Source organism: Chiloscyllium plagiosum, unplaced genomic scaffold (assembly GCF_037043375.1).
Source record: "Chiloscyllium plagiosum isolate Xiang-an unplaced genomic scaffold, Cpla_swu_hap1 HiC_scaffold_52, whole genome shotgun sequence".
In the NCBI taxonomy this organism is placed as follows: domain Eukaryota; kingdom Metazoa; phylum Chordata; class Chondrichthyes; order Orectolobiformes; family Hemiscylliidae; genus Chiloscyllium; species Chiloscyllium plagiosum.
The window spans coordinates 4940000-4961718 of NW_028270190.1; the positions used below are offsets into that span (position 1 = coordinate 4940000).

The 21719-nt window shown below is 43.3% G+C and overlaps 1 long non-coding RNA gene across 1 annotated transcript; it reads right to left on the minus strand.

Annotated features, from left to right (window-relative positions):
- Positions 1-1443: 1443 nt before the first annotated feature.
- On the minus strand, positions 1444-4455 carry LOC148134753 (uncharacterized). Its single transcript, XR_015755652.1, has 2 exons — positions 4370-4455; positions 1444-2224 (listed from the first exon to the last, which is right to left on the minus strand). It is a non-coding gene; the product is annotated as an uncharacterized LOC148134753 (long non-coding RNA).
- Positions 4456-21719: the final 17264 nt, after the last annotated feature.

Genomic DNA, 21719 nt, shown 5'->3' on the forward strand with positions numbered 1-21719 from the left:
GGAGTACAAAATCATAAGTGTATGGAGATGATGAACACACAATAGCTGCTCCCCTTCGTCAAAGGGTCAAAAACAAATGAACACAGATTTCAAGAGAAAGGCAAGAGGCTGCGAGAGCATTTGTGGAATCGGTTTGGCACGAAGAGAGTGGTATGCTTCTGGAATGCGTTTTCTGGGAGGGCGATGAACCTGACAAACTTTTAAAAAATGCTGGATATGTATTTGGTGGTGCAGACTCGATAGGCCACATTTACATTGTACAAACAGTGTTCTGTTACATACTCTGATATATGTTGAAGCAATAGCCAATGGTGCTTGCTTTTTTGTGCCTTTGAGTGTACTAAGTGGCTATATTGCAAATTAGCGACCTCTCATGGACTATCAAAACTTACTCAATCTCGGGCAGCCTATCCACCTGTGAGATCACCCAGGATAATTCACATGCTCAGTGCAAGTATTGTCCAACAATAATATCAACATTATTCCAGCTGTTTGCAACCATTATTATAACTTCAGCAATAACATGGAAGCGGTCTTTCCTTCGTTATAATAGACTTTCAGCTGTGACCGTGTTACTTCTCTGAAGCGTAATAAACTATTTCCCAGGTATTTGCTTGGACAAAGAGCAAGTTCTCCAGTGTTTTCCTGTCAGGTAGTCATCACAGCCTTCACTCACCCCACTCAACTCCACTCCACCCAGCCTCCAAGGCCTAATTAATTTATTAATTGATCCCTTGATGCAGTTCTATGTTCCTGTGACTTGACCAAGTGCATCCAAATAGAATGTTGGTATTTAAGACAGACCGCATTGAGAATGAAGGAAAACACCAGTGTCCCAATTGAATCCAAATCCATTCTTTAGCACCATTTCACAATGCTCAAGTACTGCAGATGGCTTTGTCCCTATTCCAAAATAACCATTTAGGTTTAGCTGATGAGCACAAAACAAAAATATTTCTGTAGTTTGGTCAGGCAGTGAGTATATCAAACAGGAGAGAATCCACAAGCTTTCCTTGACTAAGTGGTATAATCATTATCCAACGACAAATATCCTTAATATAACTATTCACCCTACATTTAACTGGACGAGCCAAGTGAACTCAGCATTTCCGATGCTGATAATTCTGTGGTGAGTCACTCATCTCTTAAAGCTCTCCAATTTCTATCCATTATCTAGATGGCAGGGAGTGTGATGGCAGACCTCCTGGTCCCTGGATGAGAGCGGATGTAACAACTGCTGTCGAAGAGAAAGCAGTGGCTTATTTAACGTGCATCACCAGTGATTATGCCTCCCTGCATCACTGACACCAAAGATGTACTGCTGGGTCTTTGTCCCAACAGCACTGTGGATTATCAAGACCAGCTGGACGGGGACTTCTCAATGCTGGTCTTGTTCCGTTAAAATCCCAAATGAATTCAAAAGAAAACACAATTTTCTTATAATCATAGAACAATGCAGATATATTTAATGGACTGATGAGCTTATCACTGCCTCTGCAGTTGTGCGATACATTTTCAGAAACCTTTTCGTACATAGGTTGAAACTCAATACCAACTGACAGCTCAGATCACAAATATTACAAGATAATAGAACACTTAAGAAGCAGCTGACTAAACACTTAAAATGTCAGGACATATCCGGCTATAGATCCAAAGTAAAGGGGATAAATGAGGTTTGTTGATTTCTGCCTGGAATAGAATTGTTGGGCTGAAGGGATTATTTGCATGCTATGTGCCTCTATGACATTAGGCTTTGGAAACATAAGATGTCGTCTCACTATTTGCATCGCTGTGCTCGTCACACAGTGAAGAATACAATCCCAGGGTCGCATCCTAACCTGAATCTACACCATTGCCCTGTCACTGTCGTTTGTTCAGAATCTTGTGCCTCTCTTTGAAATATATTTGTTCCTGTCCCTGCACCACGAGGAAAACTGGGGTTCACCACCATATTCTGAATGGAAATTAGACACGGGCATTAAATGCTGGTCTTGCTAACCGAATTTACTTCACAAGAATAACTTAAAGGAATCTGCATTTTAAAGATATTCATTCGGCACCATCTGATTCCTAACGCCGTTTTAATGAGGCTTTCACTTTTTACTGAGTCTCTGATCTTTCTGTAAAACTATGAAGCTTCCAGAAGTGCTTTCCAAGTTGTGCTCATAATTCAGCAAGGCAGCGTCTTTGTGGCCATGAGAATGCATTCGTTATTTTTCAGTACCTATGGAAAACAGAAAAGTAGATACTAATATCAGGAGAAAGTTCTTGGCTATCCTGAACCCACTCTGCCATGCGGGAAGATCATGGATGATCTGACTGTGGCCTCAAAGACACATTCCAGGTAGAGATGTGGGAAAGACTGTGGGTTTGTAGAAAAAGTACGTCGGGTGTCTGTTCTGTAGGTTTGCAGTGATCTGCTCGGACGAGGAGACACACCACTCCCAAGCATCCCAGAAGTCCACCTATTTAGAACACCATGTGTTTCACCCCTTTCATTCATTCCCCATTCCTCCTTTCTATACAACCTCGTCAAAAATTCAATAAAACAGAGTCCCCCTTGCCCTCACTTGCTTCACAATCTGTGTCCGCATCTAATGCATCATCCTTAAACACTTCCGCCACCTCCAACTAGAACTACCACAAAAACATCTTGCCATTCCAACCACTTTCCACCTTCTGCAAGGACCGTTCCTTCAGACAACTCTTGGTTTCCGCCACTCTTCCCACTAAACGCCCGGAACAGCCATGTACCTAGTCCAGCAGGCGAAGACAATGCAACACCTGCCAGTACAGCACCCCCTTCCACCCATCAAAGGCACCAAACAGTCCTTCCTCGTGAGACAGAGGTTCACTATTCTTTCTTCAAACCTCGGAATATATTGAGGACTGCAGATGATGGAGATCAGAGTCGAGAGTGTGGTGCTGGAAAGCACAATACGTCAGGCAGTATCCGCAGAACACTATAATTGCCAATTTGGCCATGTACCCTTCATCAGGAATTATTCCTGATGAAGGGCTTATGCCCAAAACGTCATTTTCCCAGCTCTTCGGACCAGCCTGTGCTGCTGCACTTTTTCAGCAACACTCTCTCTACTCTGCACAAAACTACGTTACTGCATTAGATGGTCACGATGTCTTCTTATCTACATTGGGGAATCCAAATTTTAACAAAGTGAATGTTTCTACAGGCAACTCTACAATGAGTTCTCCAACATCAAAGAAACCCTTCAAATCCTGCGACTATCTTCCCAGACCGTCGCCTTCTACTACTCATCCCTGCCACTGTCTGAATTCATTCCTCCCCTTGACCAACTCAGTCACACACTGGAACTTTCTTCAACTATCCCCATTTCACCAACCTGCCCCTGACTCGCGCTTTATCTGCAGCTCCCCCTGCCACCCCACCACCCAAGTCCTGAAGAAGAATCCAAACTGACGTCTGGGTAAAAATGCTGCTTGGGCCTGCCAACTGAATTTATTTTGGTACCTTGTGTCAATTTGGGCATTTGCCAACTGCTTACGCACAGACATTACTTTTTCTGTTTCATACACTGAAAGGAGGTGTACTTCTTCACAGGATATCACAACGCTTTCCCTCATTTTACAAATTTGCCACTTTGACACACGATTTCATGACAATTGACTTATGTCCACTACATATTGTCCTTCTGTACGTTTTCAACGTTAAAATTCTTCCATAATGCAGTCAGAATGTTTTGCCTAAAATGTTACCACATTCCAATGGAATTAACAATGTAATATTTTAAAAACATTTTCAAACCCATTACCCAGTTTCCAAACTGCAGTTTCAGAAATTAATGTTTAATTTGTAAAAGCATGGTCAACACACTTCAATTTCGATCTAACTGGTCAATTTCCATTTTACTATGAAATGCACACGTTAATTAAGGACTGGATATCTGACCGTAACATTTGACTTCGATTACACCTGGCAATGAAACAACACGATTTGTGACTGGGAACAGCCCATCTGGTTTCCAGACCTGCTCTGGCAGACAACAGGATTTGATTGTGATCTTATCTCCACATACCTGTCTTATTTGCAATACGCCGAGCAGACCTCCATTCACCAAAACCCCTGGCTCCCACTACCCTTACCATTAACGATGACTAGAAACCAAAAGAAAAGCGGATGGGACAATATAGAAAGGTAAGAATTATGAGTGGCAGGAAGCAATTCAACCCTTGCTGTCCACTGCACCATTTAATATATGATCATGGCTAATTTGTCCCGAAAGCCATTTATGCTGCTTTTCATCAGAAGCATACTTATTTCTTTCTTTAATCTGTGGTGTGATTTCGACTCCACGACACTTTGGGAAGTGCGTTCCATAGATTCACTCACCTCTGAAAAAAATAGTTTCTCCGCAAATCAGTTTTGAATATTCCTTCTGTCACTCGATATCTATGACAGCATGTTCGAGATGGTCCAAATCATCTTTCCAAAGTTCACCTTATCATTCTCCTTTTCCATTGTATATAAGTTAATCAGATAAACCCCTCCCCTGTCCCATTCTTATGAATTCCACCAGAGTAACCCCATGCTATTCAACTGCTCTTCCTTTGACGCCATAAATAAACCCGGTGACCTTCCTCTGATCTGCCGTCAGTGCCACAACATCCGTCCTCATGTAAGGAAACCAAAACTGGATACAACTTTCCATGTGTTGTAACATATGTCATTTTAACCACATTTATTTACTTACATCATTCATTCCTTCTGCAATGAATGCCAGAATTTCATTTGCTTACTTATTTGTATGTGAAGAAAGACACTCTGATCCATAATGGGCGGCACGGTGGCACAGCAGTTAGCACTGTTACCTGACAGCGTCAGAGACCCGGGTTCAATTCCCGCCTCAGGCGACTGACTGTGTGGAGTTTGCACGTTCTCCCCGTGTCTGCGTGGGTTTCCTCCCACAGTCCAAAGATGTGCAGGTCAGGTGAATTGGCCATGCTAAAATGCCTGTAGTGTTAGGTATAGGGGTAAATGTAAAGATATGGGTGGGTTGTGCTTCGGCGGGTCGGTGTGGACTTGTTGGCCAGAAGGGCCTGTTTCCACACTGTAATCTAATCTAATCATAATCATTGACTGATTTGAATCTGCTTCTCATGTAAATAGAAACCTGCCCCTTTATTTTTTGCGGTCGCAAGGGACTCCTTTTCCAAAATAAATTCCGTCTTCCAGGTTCTCTCCCATTCTCCTGCCTATCAATATTTATCTTCAAGCTCGAACTCCTCATCACAGCCCGCTGACTCCTCTCCTTCAGCCTCATGGTGTCAGATTAAACATTGAAACGGTAGCCTCCAGCTGACTCCCCTCCCTTAGCCTCATGTTGTCAAATCAAACTTTGACACGGAAACTTCCTGGTGACTCCCTTGCCTCAGCTGTTGGATCAGTGTTGCTGCAAGGAGACCGAATGGAGGAAACTCTGAGAATGTGACAAACTGGAGTTTGTATACATGATGGGCCACTTCAAACGAACCAAGAGGGACTCAGCAGTAACGTTACTGATCGAAATGATCGGATCCAAAAGGACATAGACGCTGGACTGGGTCTGCACTGGTTGGGGAGGGAATGACTCAGCTCGAGAAACATACTTCAACTCATTCCCAGCAATTGACCGAATCCAGACACATTGATTGATTACCATTTTGGTAACAGTGTCTACTGCACACATTATTTCCAGAAATAAAGTTCCACTATTACATTACGAATAATCTCTCTGTGTAAGACACTTTTGCTGTGTTAAACGGGACAGATTTTGATAGATCTGGAAACTTCGCACTGGGCTGTGCGAGGTGATTCGGGTCTTTACCAACAGCAGCAGAATTGCACCCCGGCACAAGGTGCACTATCACTGTCTAGCATATGCTCCAAGTTACCTTGATCATCAAGCCAGAGGATACCTCTTTGTTCAGCAGAGAACAGAGGAGCACCTGCCAATCAAAGCACCAGGTATGCCTCAAAATGAGGTGAAGTGACCAACCAGGACCACTGATTCATCAAATAGTGAAAGCTGCAAGTGATTGACAGAGCTAACCAATGAATCAGACGTAATCCTGTCACATGCAGTCATTGTGAATGGTGGTGGCCACTCAAACAAGTCACGAGAGGAGGAGGATCCACAGTTGTAAATTTGCTTAATGACGGCAGAACCAACAATAGAAAAGATGAGGCTGAGATAGAAATGATGACGGCAAGTGTCGATAAAATGATCTATTTTCGATGGCAGTCTTAGATACACCAATTCATTTTGTGTCGTATCTACAAACAGCTGAAGGAATTTGATCATGCAAAGGTTGTCGGCACTAATATTATTCCATTCAAGCAGTTCCTGCTGGGCGACAGCACTAGCATCTACCTGACAATGTAGAAAACTGCGGGCGTGTCCTGTACACACACAAACATCAGATATTCAATGACTGCCCCATTGCTCTAATCGTTATGATCAATAAAGTGATGAAAGATGCCATCTACAGTGATATCAAGCAGCAATTCTTCGGCAGAAACCTGTTCACTGAAACTCAGTTAGGGCTTGCCAGATGCACTCATCACTTGACCCAATTGAAGCCTTGGGATAGACAACAAGAAAACACACAGCTTAACTCTATAGGTGAGGCGAGAGTAACAGCGCTTAGCATTATCAAAACTGCATTTGATCAAGTGTGGAATCAAGGATTAGTGTCAAATCTGGAGCAAATGGGGATCAGGGAATCATCTGCCTTATTTGAGGTCATGCCTGGTACAAAAAATATGATTGGGGTTGGTTGAAAGCAGACATATCAGATCCACAACAGGTTTGCAGCAGTTCCTCGGAGGCGGGGGTAGGTATCACGGATAAACCTGTAGGTCAGACCGGGATGATCATATTCTTCTCTTGTTTAACGGAGACGACGGGTGGTAGTTTTATTAAACAGTCATCATGCCTCAAGTAAGGGAGAGGTTGAATGTGAAAATCCATTATGCTCACTTTTGACAGTGCAAGAATTAAAACCAGACTGTTGTTATTAATCTGAATTGCAGACTAGCTGTTCCAACAAATGAGCGAACCAAGTCCTCACTCAGCTCCTTCGGAAAGATATTTTAATGTCAATCTGTTACCATTTGTTGAACATACCACTGTAGCAGGTGGAACTTGAAGAAGATTTCCGAGCTCAGAGGGATAGATATGATTTGTGAGTTAGAAAGGTGTTCTTGGTCCGAGGATTAATAATTCTCCGTTGCATCTTAAATGAACATGCCTCTGCCGTAAAGTCACAACTGTGTATGTTTGCCAATGACTGGACCGTTTTCACCACCATTTGCAATTACTCAGATCTGCAAAATATGATGGCGTGAGCTTAATGGTGGCAAGAAGCAATTGCATTATACACATGCCAGAAAGCGGTCATCTCTAACAATACAGAGTTGAAATATCATCCTCTCACGTCCAATGCCATTGTCAGCACTTAACTCGCAACTAGCAATATCCTGGAAAGTAATATTAACTCGAAATGGAGTGACCATATAAATTCATTACCCATCCTGTGAAAGGCCTCTGCCCGAAATGTCAACTTCCCTCTGCCTCGAAGGCTGTCTGACCTGCTGTGTTTTGCCAGAAACACACCTTTCAGCCTGTATAAATTCATTGCATCAAAGAATATGTCATAGGCTCGAAATCCTGCAGAAGTAACTTACTTCATGGTTTCTGAAAACCTGTCCACCCACTATAAGACGCAGCTTGAATGTTTTTTCGATGAAATAGAACATAGAACATAGAAAAACACAGCGCCGTACAAGCCCTTTGGCCCTCGATGTTGCGCCGATCCAAGTCCACCTAACCTACACTAGCCCACTATCCTCCATATGCCTATCCAATGCCCGTTTAAATGCCCATAAAGAGGGAGAGTCCACCACTGCTACTGGCAGGGCATTCCATGAACTCACGACTCGCTGAGTAAAGAATCTACCCCGAACATCTGTCCTATACCTACCACCCCTTAATTTAAAGCTATGCCCCCTCATAATAGCTGACTCCATACGAGGAAAAAGGTTCTCATGGTCAACCATATCTAAACCCCTAATCATCTTGTACCCCTCTATCAAGTCACCCCTAAACCTTCTTTTCTCCAAGGAAAACAGCCCAAAGTGCCTCAGCCTTTCCTCATACGATCTTCCTACCATACAAGGCAACATCCTGGTAAACATCCTCTGCACCCGTTCCAGTGCCTCCACATCCTTCCTATAGTATGGCGACCAAAACTGCACACAATACTCCAGATGCAGCCGCACCAGAGTCTTATACAATTGCAACATGACCTCAGGACACCGGAACTCAATTCCTCTTACAATAAAAGCCAGTCCGCCATATGCCTTCTTCACCGCACTATTTACCTGGGTGGCAACTTTCAGAGATCTGTGTGCATGGACACCAAGATCCCTCTGCTCATCCCCACTACCAAGTATCCGACCATTAGCCCAGTACCCCATCTTTTTGTTACTCCTACCAAAGTTAATCACCTCACACTTACCTGCATTGATCTCCATTTGCCACCTTTCTGCCCAGCTCTGCAGCTTATCTATATCCCGCTGTAACCTGACACATCCTTCCTCACTGTCACCAACTCCACCGACTTTCGTATCATCCGCAAACTTGCTCACCCAACCTTCTATCCCCTCCTCCAGGTCATTTATAAAAATGACAAACAGCAATGGTCCCAAAACAGATCCTTGCGGAACATCACTCGAAACTACACTCCAAGATGAACCTTTACCAACAACTACTACCCTCTGTCTTCTTCCAGCCAGCCAATTCCTAATCCACACCTCCAACTCACCCTCAATGCCATATCGCAGAGAAAGTGAGGAGTACGAATGCTGGAGATCTGAATTGAGCGTGTGGTGCTGGAAAAGTACAGCAAGTCAGGCAACATCCGAGGAGCAGGAGAATCGAAGTTTCGTGGATAATCCATTCATAATTATTCCTGCTGAACGAGTTGTGCCCCAAAGGTCAAATGTCTTGCTCCTCGGACGGTGCCTTACCGGCTGTTCTTTTCTAGCACCAATACTATCCATTTGTCTGGCTGAATGCAGCTTCACCCCTCATGCAATGACATTCAGGAGCAGCAATGCCTGCCATCTGCACGGTGATCTTCAGAAATTTACCAAATCTCCTCACAAAAATATTGCCTCTGGAATCACGAACAGAGGCGGCACGGTGGCACAGTGGTTAGCACTGCTGCCTCACAGCGCCAGAGACCCGGGTTCAATTCCCGACTCAGGCGACTGACTGTGTGGAGTTTACACATTGTCCCCGTGTCTGCTTGGGTTTCCTCCCACAGTCCAAAGATGTGCAGGTCAGGTGAATTGGCCATGTTAAATTGCCCGTCGTGTTAGATAAGGGGTAAATGTAGGGGTATGGGTGGGTTGCGCTTCGGCGGGGCGGTGTGGACTTGTTGGGCCGAAAGGCCTGTTTCCACACTGTAAGTAATCTAATCTAAAAAAAGGAAAAGAGCAACAGATGTATGAGACCACCATTATGTTCACTTCCCATTCCAAGCCACACACTACTTGATTTGTAAATGCATTACGACTCCTTTAGAGTCACAGTTTCAGGTACCCTCCCTAATGGTATTGTAAGTTCACCGACAATACGTGGAATGGAGCGGGTTAATGTGGCAGCTCATTTCCACCTTCTCAAGGGCAGTAAGGGACGGGAAATTAATACTGGTCCAATCACTTGCCAGGAATAAATTAGAATGAAAAATATTGTCCAACATGCCCATTGCTGGACACTGAGTTTGGTTTTTTTTTGAGTGCAGGCTGGTTGAGTCGATGCAATACCTTCTTTGTTGTGAACAGCTGGAGGGATATGCTCTTTGAAAAAAAATCAGTCAGTCTTTCAGTGGTATCTATTACATAGCTAGCAGCACACAAACACTGCCATTCGGTAAACACATTACTGAACAGTAGGATACACAAAAACAATTGAAAATGTACTGATATCTGACTGTAGAATGTTTAGATACACAGTGAGATTGTTGGAATGAAAAGTCTTGCTGTGCATTTTCGCACACAGTATTAGTACAAATGAAAATGATTGCATATTTAGAAAATCCTGGCAACTCTTAATTACTTGTTTTTAGGTACGGTAACGAAAGTCGTCATTTCAAAGCCTCTAACTGTGATTTGTTTAAAATTGTCAGCATGTTGTCTTGAAAGAAAACTGAATAAATGGGCGAATTTGGTGCTTATTGAGTAATCGAAGGGTGCCTATTAACAAAGCACGAAGTATCTTCAGTTAAAAATGTGTTCGCTGTTAATGTTCAGAATAATGCTGCAAACATGTACATTAAAAATTATATCCAAGTCATGCGCAAAGACATTGGGCCGGGATAAAAAATGTCCATCAATGCAGCTGCATAACACTGTTTGGGTACTGAAGTTGTTGAGTTGACATTCACTGAACATGGTCTATGAGAAATTCAATGTAAGGTGCTATGTCCTGCAGGAATCTTTCCTATTTATGGTCCCTTCATTCAAAATCGGGTCCAAGGTGCAGAGTTGCGCATTTTTGGTGGTAAACCAGAAGAGGTAAACTTGCAAGGCATGCTTGTTCTCAGGCCTTTAATACAGATGTTGAAATATGTTTGGGCCAGCACAAAGCCCTGTACTTGTGCATTGGCCAGTCTGGGCCAAATATGTCCCTGTTGAACCGGTATGTATCTAAATTTCCATCGAAAGGGATTGTGTGAGCAACAGTCCAGCTCCAGTTTCGAAGCTCTCTGGACTGACTTTAGAGATGAACAGCGTTTTGGAGGCAGTGGTGGTGCCCATTTGCTCAGTGCCTGAAATCAGGCTTTTTTCAAAATTATTTTCCACAGCTTTGCTGACTACAAGATGGTGTGTTCACTGACCTGAACATGAATCAGCCAATTAATACAGTTACTGAATTGTGTAATAGTTAACTTTGTAATCGGTTAAATTAATTATTGTTAACTTCATTAAGTTTTCACTGAAAAACAATAATGTTTGGTCTATGTTGTAATGTGTAAAAAATAAAATGGCATTAACTCTTCATTGTAGAAGATGTGAAAGTGACCTGCTATATATTTCCCACAGGCAAATCAGGCAACAGTCCGACATTGTAAGACAGGAGTCAGTGAACAGGAATATTTCCTCGGCAAGATCATCATCTGCTCTGGTTAGTTTTGTCCCGTCGACAGGCCAGAGCCAGACAGTGGGGGAGGGGGTTCGGCTCCTTCGTCTGTAGTCAACATGGAGCTCAGCATTTATGCTGAATCCTGTAGCTGACAGACTGCTCTGCGGCAGGTTATAATTGACCACTTCTTCATCAATACACCTGGTGCAGATACAGCTCAGGGTTTAATATATCGATAGAAATGTCTAAGGGACCGTCTGTATGTAGGGGAAAAGTCATATTCACAATTTACAGACTCCTAACCATATTATGTTGCCACCTGTGTGCTGAATGGGACAGACTTTGAATATGTCGAGTAACTAACAGTCAGGCGTCCATGAGCTGCAGTGGGCCATCGGCAGCAGTAGAATAATACTCTGGACAACTGATACAGGCTGCAACCTCACGGCCTCCGATATCTCCCCCTCTGAAGAAAACGTAAAGCCAGGGATTCACTCTCATTCGGCAAAGATTTTGGAAGGACATGTCGGGAACAACATCAGAGAGACCCAGATATGAGGGGACAACCTGGAGAAGCTCTTATTGTCTTCATCTAAAAATAGGCTAACATGCATGTAAAACAGCATACCAGCATGTGATGGACAGCTCAGTGATCCCACAATAAATAGTTCCAATCTATCTCTCAGGGTCTGCCACCTCTATTCATAAAAGATAGCAAAAAATTAACAGACCATTGGAGGAGGAGGCTTCAATACTCGAGGTTTTGGTCGAGTGCAGCACACCTGAAATTAACAACAAAGCAGCTGCATTTGTAATAATCTTCAGCCAGAAGGGTGAAGTAGATGATCCATGTTGACCTCCTTCAGTTGACCCCAGCATCAGAGACCCCAATCTTCAGACAATTCAATTCACTCCACACAGTGTCAAGAATTGGCTGGAAACATTGAGGACTCTGATTTTACTTTAGCGGTTACGACATCTCTCGTGAACGTGTTCCATTCCAGCAAGAACACTGCCCTCTACCAACAATGTTATAAATGGCCCAATTATGTCTTGTACACAAAAAGCAGGGCACTTGCATTACAGCCAGTCACTGACCCATCGGTGTACGGTGTACCACGTAAATGTAAAGGAAGTTTCAGCAATAATGTGATCAATCAGCAACAACCAGCTCAGATGCTTCCAGTTCGTGTCCCGTCAAGCTCACGTGTCTCCTGACCCCATTGCAAGATCAGTTCAACAGAATGGAATTTCAAAGGAGCAGTGAGACTAATTTCTCTTAATATGAAGGCACCATTAAAGAGTCATGATTTGGAAATGCCAGATGAAGGACCGTCGCTCCAAAAGCTCGTGTGCTTCCAATTAAACCTGATGAACCTTAACCTGGTGTTGTGTGATTTTTAACCATTGAAGAGTGCGTGACAATAGGAGACCGACTAAAATGAAAGTTAGTCAGAACTTTTAGAATGTACTCTTCTGTTTAGAAGCATCGCGACCAAAATATCTGGTTATTGTCAGTTCAGTAAATCGAACTCCAGGTCAACTCTGCAGCCATTCCTCAGGAAAATAGGTGTCCGAGACTCCAGATGTTTCTATTATCCTTTCTCCGTGATGAGGTCAGAGTGTGAATGTTCACTGATTATGGCATTCCTCAACAGACCACCTTTAATGCATCAAGACCTGGAAAACATCCGGGTTTAGTCTGAGAAGTTGCAAGTAATAATCCGGCCACAAAAATATTAGACAAATAAGATGACAAACAATGAAACCACCGTCTTTGATTTTCAATACCATTTCTATCACTGCGTCCCTAATACGGTGTTTATCAGCATCCTGGGTTCTATATTTGACAGGAAGTTGCATGGCCTCGCCACATAAAAAAAATCTCATCAAGTGGATGTCAGAGGGCAGGAAGTGTGCAGTGCATAGCTTACATTCTAACTCCCAAAATCCTATGATGGATTACATCTCAGTAATAACCCAGGACAAAACCAGCCAATGTAATGGCTATCACTTCCATGATCCTCCATCCCCTCCCCCACTGATGCTCAGCACTCGCAATATGTAACACCTACAAGATTCACTGCACGAAGAATGATGCGACAGCACCTTACAAACCGACAGCTATCTGGAAGAACAAAGGCAACAGGTACTTTGTAAAACCAACTGTCTGAAAGCTTGCTCTTTGATACAGTCAGATGAAATGAGACTCACACAAGAGTTTGCAATTGTCAACTGCTCAGACCTGAAAAGCAGTCCAAATGCGGCAAGATTTGTACATCAGCCGGGATTGGGCTGGGATGTTTAGATCAGAGCAGTGCTGGAAAAGCACAGCAGGTCAGGCAGCATCTGAGGAGCAAGAAAATCGACGTTCCGGGCAAAAGCCATTCATCAGGAACGTTCATACGATTTCGTCGATTTCGTGCCTGCACCCTGACCTTCTGTGCTTTTCAAGCACCCCTCTGACCTAAACTCTGGTTTCCAGCATCTGTAGTCCTCACTTTTACTTTGGACTGGGAAGTGGCAAGAATCAATCGTGCTACAAAAGTGTCAGACAATGACCATCATATAACATCTAACCATTGCTATTCAACATCGAAAGACATTGCCATTGCTGAATCCATTGTCACTAACATGTTCAGGTTTATCAAAACAATACAGCTGCTATGTTGAGAACTTCAGAACAGATGTTAGGAATCCTACAGTTCGTAACTTTTCTCCTGTCTTACTAAAGCCTGTCCATTATCTCCGAGATACACGTCAGGAACATTATGAAACAATCTCCACTTGTGTGAATGAGTACAATTCCAACAGTACTCAAACATTTTGACACTCTCCATCATGTGTGTATGCTATGGCACTCCCTAGAGATCACCTTCCGCACACATTGTCTTTGCCATCTGGTTGAAAAAGGACAATATTTCGAGAATAGTGATCTCAATTCATTTGTTTCAAACGTAAGTATTATGAAGGACAAAGCTATAATAAAATTTGGAGTTTAAGAATGACCCAGAACAATTTTATTAAGCGAGAAGAGGTTTCATTCAGTTGAACAGGAAACAATAATGAAACGATAAATCAGAATCAGAGCAGTCGGAGATATTCTGAGGACAGATTGAAGTGGCTCCGTGGAAACATGTTGCAAAACGTAAAATAGGTCACACTATCAAATCCATCCTAAAGGCGAAATTGGAGAAACTTGGTTTGTTTTTACTTCGTCATCAGTGGCTGCGCAGTTTACTGATAGTCATGTAAAAATTCATCAGAGGCATGCAAAATAATACTTCGAGGATTTATCCGAGACTAGGTATATCATTTACTTGCGGCCATATTTTCTTGGAAAAAAGGGGCATAGTTTGATGGAAGTTTCACAGGAAAATCTTTTCTTTTTCTTTTCCAGACAGCATGTGAAAGTACACTGGAGTACACTGGTAGATGAGAAGAGGATAAAATAACATCTAATAAGAGATATCTTGACACAGACATGAGTAGGCGCGGAATGGACTGACATAGAACATGCCAAAGCAAAATCTTCCTTTTTAACTTTAGAAGGGCATCATCTGTCAGTGCAGGTTGCTGAGCTTAAGGGACTTTTCATGAGATATTCCATTCTAAAAGCCAAACCTTTAGAACGGGAGTGGCGAGATGCTCATTAACTGATTACCGATGACCAACAGACAAATTAATGTCGATCTCTTGTCATCAATTTGCAGCTTCGTGTCCTTGCTCCCACAGGGGGAAACTCAATCTGGAGTATTTGAGATGAAAGTCAGAGCTGGTAACTGATAACTCCACCTCAGCCCTCCCTCTTGCAGACTTCTATCTTGAACTTCAACGTCTCGAGGTGCACTGCACAGACAGAAGATGCATGCATTCCACACCCATCAATGCTGGCATCTGTTATATGCCAGCCTCACCATACCATCGCAGCACATCTCCGACCTACTGACAGTCCAGTTCTGCGCATCAATGCTGAATCTCTGAGTGCACTGACAACTCTAATTGCAACGCTGCTTTAACGACACTGTTTTCAGGGACACACACTCAACTCATCGACTGCACCTCTTCGCTGCTCACTGGATATTTGTGCACCGACACTTTGACCTGAAATGAAGGCTCACAAAATCATTAACCTACATTACACTGCCATTCGTCGTTGTTGTGGTTCTGTTCGCTGAGCTGAGAATTTGTGTTGCAGACGTTTCATCACCTGTAAACGTGACACCCTAGTGCTTGGTAGCCTCCTGTGAAGCGCTTCTATGATGCTTCTTCCGACATTTATAATGGTTTGTCTCTGCCGTTTCCGGTCGTCAATCCCAGCTGTGCGCTGCAGTGGCCGGTATATTGGGTCCAGGTCGATTTGTTTGTTGATAGAATCTGTGGATGAGTGCCATACCTCTAGGAATTCCCTGGCTCTTCTGTGTTTGGCTTGTCCTATAATAGTAGTGTTGTCCCAGTCGAACTCATGTTGCTTGTCATCTGCGTGTGTGGCTACTAAGGATAGCTGGTCGTGTCGTTTCGTGGCTCGTTGGTGTTCATGGATACCGATCGTTAGCTGTCTTCCTGTTTGTCCTATGTAGTGTTTTGTGCAGTCCTTGCATGAGATTTTGTACAGTACGTTGGTTTTGCTTATGGTGGGTATCGGGTCCTTTGTCCTGGTGAATTGTTGTCTGAAAGTAGCATGTTGGTTTGTTTGCTTTCGTAGTTCAGCAACCACCCCAACACACACAAAAGAAGTTGCATCAAGACACTTCTTAAAATTGCCACAACACACTGCAGCACACCAGAACTGCAAAAAGAGGAAGACGAACACCTCTACAATGTATTCGCCAAAAACAGATACCCCCGCAATTTCATCAACTGATGCCTAAGGGAAAGACAACGGAATGAGGACATGCCACAACCCAGAGGACTAGCCACGTTACCATACATCAAGAACATTTCAGACTACTATGACCACTAGGACTCATAGCAGCACACAAACCAACAGCCAGTCTCAGACAACAATTCAAGACAAACTACTATAAACGCCGGAGGAAACGCTTCACAGGAGGCTGCCAAGCACTGAGGATGTCACCTAGATAGGGAACGAAACGTCTGCAACACAAATTCCCAGCTCGGCAAACAGAAACACAACAACGAGCACCCGAGCTACAAATCTTCTCACAAACATTGCCTTTAATCGTTTTGCCCCCTAACTAGAGCTTCCAGGTTCACACGCTGCTGTACTTGCTTGTTGCTTAGCATAGCCACAAAACCAGGAAGTTTGATATCATTGTCCCAAAGGCAGTAAAGGTGTCCAGCACAGGGAGTCAAGGGGAGTTTCAGATAACAGTCCGGGAGCTTGGACAGGTCAGCCAGCCTCTTGTGATTGTTACGGTTAGGTTCCGTCCTCTGTTAGGGGTGAAGGGCGAAATGTTGGGACGAGTTATATCTCTCTTGGTTCTTTCTGCCCTATTGTGGGATAAGGTGTCTGGAATGACATGAGTACCAAGAGGTAACACAGGCGATGGCAGTGGGTAGCACAGCTTTTGGTGCGGGTGCAGCTGATGGAAAAGTGGCGAGGTGTCCTGACTGGTCGAGTCGGCAGCACAGGCACGATGATAAGTTGTGGAGACGGGTAGAAGAGAGGTTAGAGAGAGAATGAGAGAAGGTGCTGCATTCATAGTGGGAGAGGGAAAACATGAGCCTTGGTGGGGAGGTGGATGCAGTAACAGTGAGTGCGAGGACACAAAGTGCAGATGGTGTCATTTAACCTGGTAGAGTTGAGGCAGTCACAGCTGAGCATTTACCGAGAATGCTGGCACTTCACTGAAACAGGGGTAAACGTCATAGCAAGCTGACAAGGTCTGGTGCCATGGTCTCACCTGTCAAATTCGGAGCAAGATAATGTACACCTCCTGCACCACGCCATTCACCAGCACATCGGGAACTTGTTTACAAAGTTGGGCTCACGTTTTACCCCACCTGCCATGCCCAGAGACATTTCGGATTAAGCATACAACAGTGTAATGACTTTTTAAAAGTTGACACCTGTAACAGGGACTAGATAAGAGTGTTGCTGGAAAAGCACAGCAGGTCGCGCAGCACCGAGGAGCAGGAAAATCAATGTTTCTGGCAAAAGGCCTTTGTCAGGAAGGGCTGCTGCTCCTCGGATGCGGCTTGGATTGCAACGCTTTTCCAGCACCACTCTCGTCTATACTCTGATCTCTAGCATCTGCAGTCCTCAATTTCATCTGTAAAAGGGAGACTCGTCCATTCTCGGTAATTCAGGCAGTGGGCACTTTTTTGCCGAAGGGGAAAATCATTTTGTTAATGTCAGGTGAGAGGAAGACCAAGCAGGTAGAGAAAGTAGTTACTGAGACAGATTGGGATGATCTCATGAGAAAATGCTCTTAATCTTGTAGACAGACACCCTCCCTAAAACCCAACAGAAATAACACTTGACTAACTCACAAGATAAATCAGGCCTCTGTCGACCTGACACAAAACAGAGAGGTGTTCCACACATTGTAGTGTGAAGTTTTGGGGAGTTATAAATTACGAAGTGGGGAATTATATCACATCTTTATAATGGGCTAACACAATGTACTAGGTTGTTGAAAGAATCCTGGAAAAATCCCCTGTCTTACACTGACCACCATTATCCAGTTCTCACTGGATACAGGGATGGTACCAAATAACGGGAGAACGGCTAACACCGCAAATTTATTTATTTTGGAGCAACGGAATGACTAAATATGTCGAAAGCAAGAATTTTCTGACAGAGGATAAAAGGTCACTGAGAAAGTCCCAACGACTGCAGGAAAGTCGGCCTGGATTTTTTGAAGAACGATCGTGTGCAATTAACCTGACTGTGTTGGTTTGAGGCAGTATCTTATAACCTAATGTGTCTTACTTGAATTTGACTGGAAATTAAAAACGAGACATTAAAATATACCAAATGTGGGCTGCAGGTGAGTGGAGCTTGTAACCCACAAAGATGCAAGTCAAGGCTTTTGGGGACATCAACAATAGAGAGGAATGTACAATAAATGAGACCATAGTCAGTGTAGGCCGATTCAGGAAGGTAGGTGAACATATCAATAATCTCGTTCAGACATTAAATGACATAATTTCCTCGATCAGTCAAATTGCACAAAATACGAGCAGGACGTTTATGCTGAAAATGCCTAAATAATGACTCCAGTCACAGCTTGTGTACAGTTGTCAGTTCTGGTCATCCCATCATATGCAAGGATAGAATTAGACGAGAGAGAGTACACAGGAGATTCGTTACTTTGTGAAAGTAAAAATGCAATTATGAGGAAAAATTGGATCAGCGGATGCTGAGAGGAGATTTGATTGGGTTGCATATATTATCGGGGGCTGGGTAGAGAGGGAGGGAATATCTTGTTCCTGTTGGAGAGCTCTGTTACCAGCGGTGAATATTTAACGTAGTTCGTTGAAATATTAGAGAAATGTTGATTAAAGTTGTTATTTTAGCCAGAGTACGGATGGGATCTAGAAGTCACACATGGAAACGAAGTAGCGGCAGAAACTCTTAAACCATTTTCAAAAGATGCCGAGATCTGCACGTAAAATCCTATGGTGGCTGGGGAGTCAGAAAAATGACTTCAACGAAGCATTGTATTTTGTACAACATAGACAATATTCAGAACGATCTCCTCTGTGTTGTGCTACTTTCTGAAAGTTTCATACGTTACCAATATATGTTAGGACTAATATGCAGGGATGATGGGAATGGGCAGAGAGGTACAGTGTGTAATATGATTATCATCACAATAATACTGATCTCATCCTTTAATACACAATACCACTTCACTTGTTGGCATTTTTATCCTTCCTGTATAAATAGTGAAAACAATTGTATACCCAATTCTCAGTCTTGGTCACACTGTAGCCACATTTCATTATGACAGATGCATCTGACATAGTTCAAAACATTTAAAACTATTATTTCATTTGCCTTCTCGAAATACGGCAGGTTTCAACGACCAGAATGGTTCCACGTCCAGAGGAAATTACATAGATTGAAAAGTTATATGAAGGCTGGAGGATATTACAGAGTTATGGATTGTGCTAGATACTGAAGAAGATGCCAAAGACAAGAACAGCTTTAGGTTTTGGGTGAAGTGAAAACGAAGGTGGAACAACCAGTTCAATATTTCGTCTGAAAGAGCATGTACAATGTAAACCCTTGACGAAATCTGGCAAACATACTACCTGACAAAAATATGTTATTACTTAGCTCACTGTATCTGTCTGCAGCAAAAATAAAATCGGGACGATGACAGGCCAGTCAGGCACGTGAGGCCTGTAAGTGGCGCCCACACTGTGACAGAAATTCTGTTCAATGATGCAGATCAATTTCATACCAGCTGATACAAATTTCTTTTTCCCAGTAATATTACCTCAGAAAATGGCAGTTTGTTCTGATCTGAGCCCCTGTTGAGCGGACCATTGATCAAGAATTGATACCTGGGAGTTTTTGTTGCATAGAATCATTTCTTTTGTAAGTGTTTTCGGCCAGAGTCACGTGGAGACAGAGACACAGAATAGATAAATACACTGAGATCTGAAAATAAACCCACTGTGTTAAGCATTTATAGCTATCCACATTATTCTGTGAAACATTCCCATAATGAGATGACGAAGATCCCAAGATCCCACTTTCTCCTGAACATGGTCAGCGGATCTAATCTATCCTGGAACCGACCTCCAATATCTGATCAGAAAGTTGATAGACTCTTCCCCCAACCTGAACAGAATAGTCAAAACAGGTAGATGTTGCTCGGAAATGGGCCTCTGCATTTGCATCTCATTACGATTTTTATTTTTGAAACGTACAAACCACCAGGCAAATCCTCAATTCTTTGACATTTTCATGGTTTGCGTAAAGATTTGTTGTTCCTTTGCCAGTTGTCATGGTGGTGATTATCGAGAGTGTGGTGCTGGAGAAGCACTCCAGATCAGGGAGTATTCGAGGTGCAGAAGAATGTATGTTTGGAGCAAGAGCCCTTCATCGGGAATGATGTGGCTGTGGGTATGTTGCCAACCTCGCAAGTTGATGTCCTGACGCTTTGGCCGTTGTCTAAATGACATCTTCAGTACTTTGCAGCCTCTTCTGAAGTGCCTCTGCGCTGTACGTTCTAGACTTTATTTGGCTCCAATTCTGCTGCTTCCAGTTTCCGGTACCAATTACTTGTGTAGTGGCTGATTTTGTTGGTCCCAGTCAATATGCTTGTTGATGGAATCCGTAGCTGAGTGCCCTGACTCTATGGGTTCTCTGGCAGTCCATTGTTTAGCGTGTGCTATGAGTGATGTGTTGTCCAGGTCGAAGTCATCTGTGCGTATATTTATTTGGTCAGCTGTTCATGGCGTGTCAAAACTAGTTGGTGGACAAGGCATGTGGATTGATAACTGTCTGCCTGTTTGTCCTATGTAGTATTTCGGGCAGTCTATGTTTTTTGAATAATATAAATGAAGTTTGTCTTGCAAATGGTGAGAATAGGTATTTTGTTCTGATGAGTTGTTGTCTGAGCTTGGCTGTAAGTTTATCGGCTGTCATGAATCTTGGTGATCGGAGAAGTCTGGCTATCAGTTCCGAGATTTTTTTAGGTAAGATAGCGTGGCATACAGGTAGACAACTAGCAATCCACATCCACGAACACAAACTAGCCACTAAACGTCACGACCGGCAGTCCCTGGTAAGTGACATCTTCAGTACTTTGCGCACTGATGACAGGACCACAAATTCGACTGGGGAAAAATAACCTTCATAGGACAAGCTAAACAAAGGAGAGCGAGATAATTCCTGGAAACATGGAACTAATCTACGGACTCCACCAAGAAACCCATACTGCATTGAACAACCAGAACAGCCAACCAGAAGCAAAAAAGAAAGGAACCAAGTGAAATCCAATTGAGACAGCACGGAGAAATTCACAGGCGGATGCAAAACACTGATGTCAGTGAAGAGCACTGGACGAGGACAAAACGTCTGCAAATCAAGTTTTTACTTGTGTCTGGCGTGGCACGATGGCTCAGTGGTAAGTACTGCTGTCTCACAGCATCAGTGACACAGGTGCGTATCCAACCTCGCGCGACTGCCGATGTGGAATTTACGCTGTCTTCCTTTATCTGTGCAGGTTTCATTCGGGAGTTCCAGTTTAGTCTGATAATCCAAAGATGTACTAATAATGGAGAATTGGACATGATAAATTGTCCTTAGTGTTCCGGGATAGGTCGGTTGGGCGCACTAGTCTGGGTAAATGTAGAGCTCTGGGTTGGATAATCTTCGGACTTGTTGGGACAAATGGCCTGTTTCCACACTGTAGGGATTGTAATTCCTCTGTGTCAACCATTCACTCCGCTATCAACCCACTCATTTCTACAGCCTTTCTACTTTGTAAAGTTCACCATGCTCCCGGATATGTACAAGGCCACAGTCGTTGGTTTGAGTTTTTAAAAGCGGTTAGAGATGGGGAAGAAGCTTTCTGCTCGGAAGAAATTAAGATGAAGAGTTTTAAGTAAACAGAAGAAAAGATT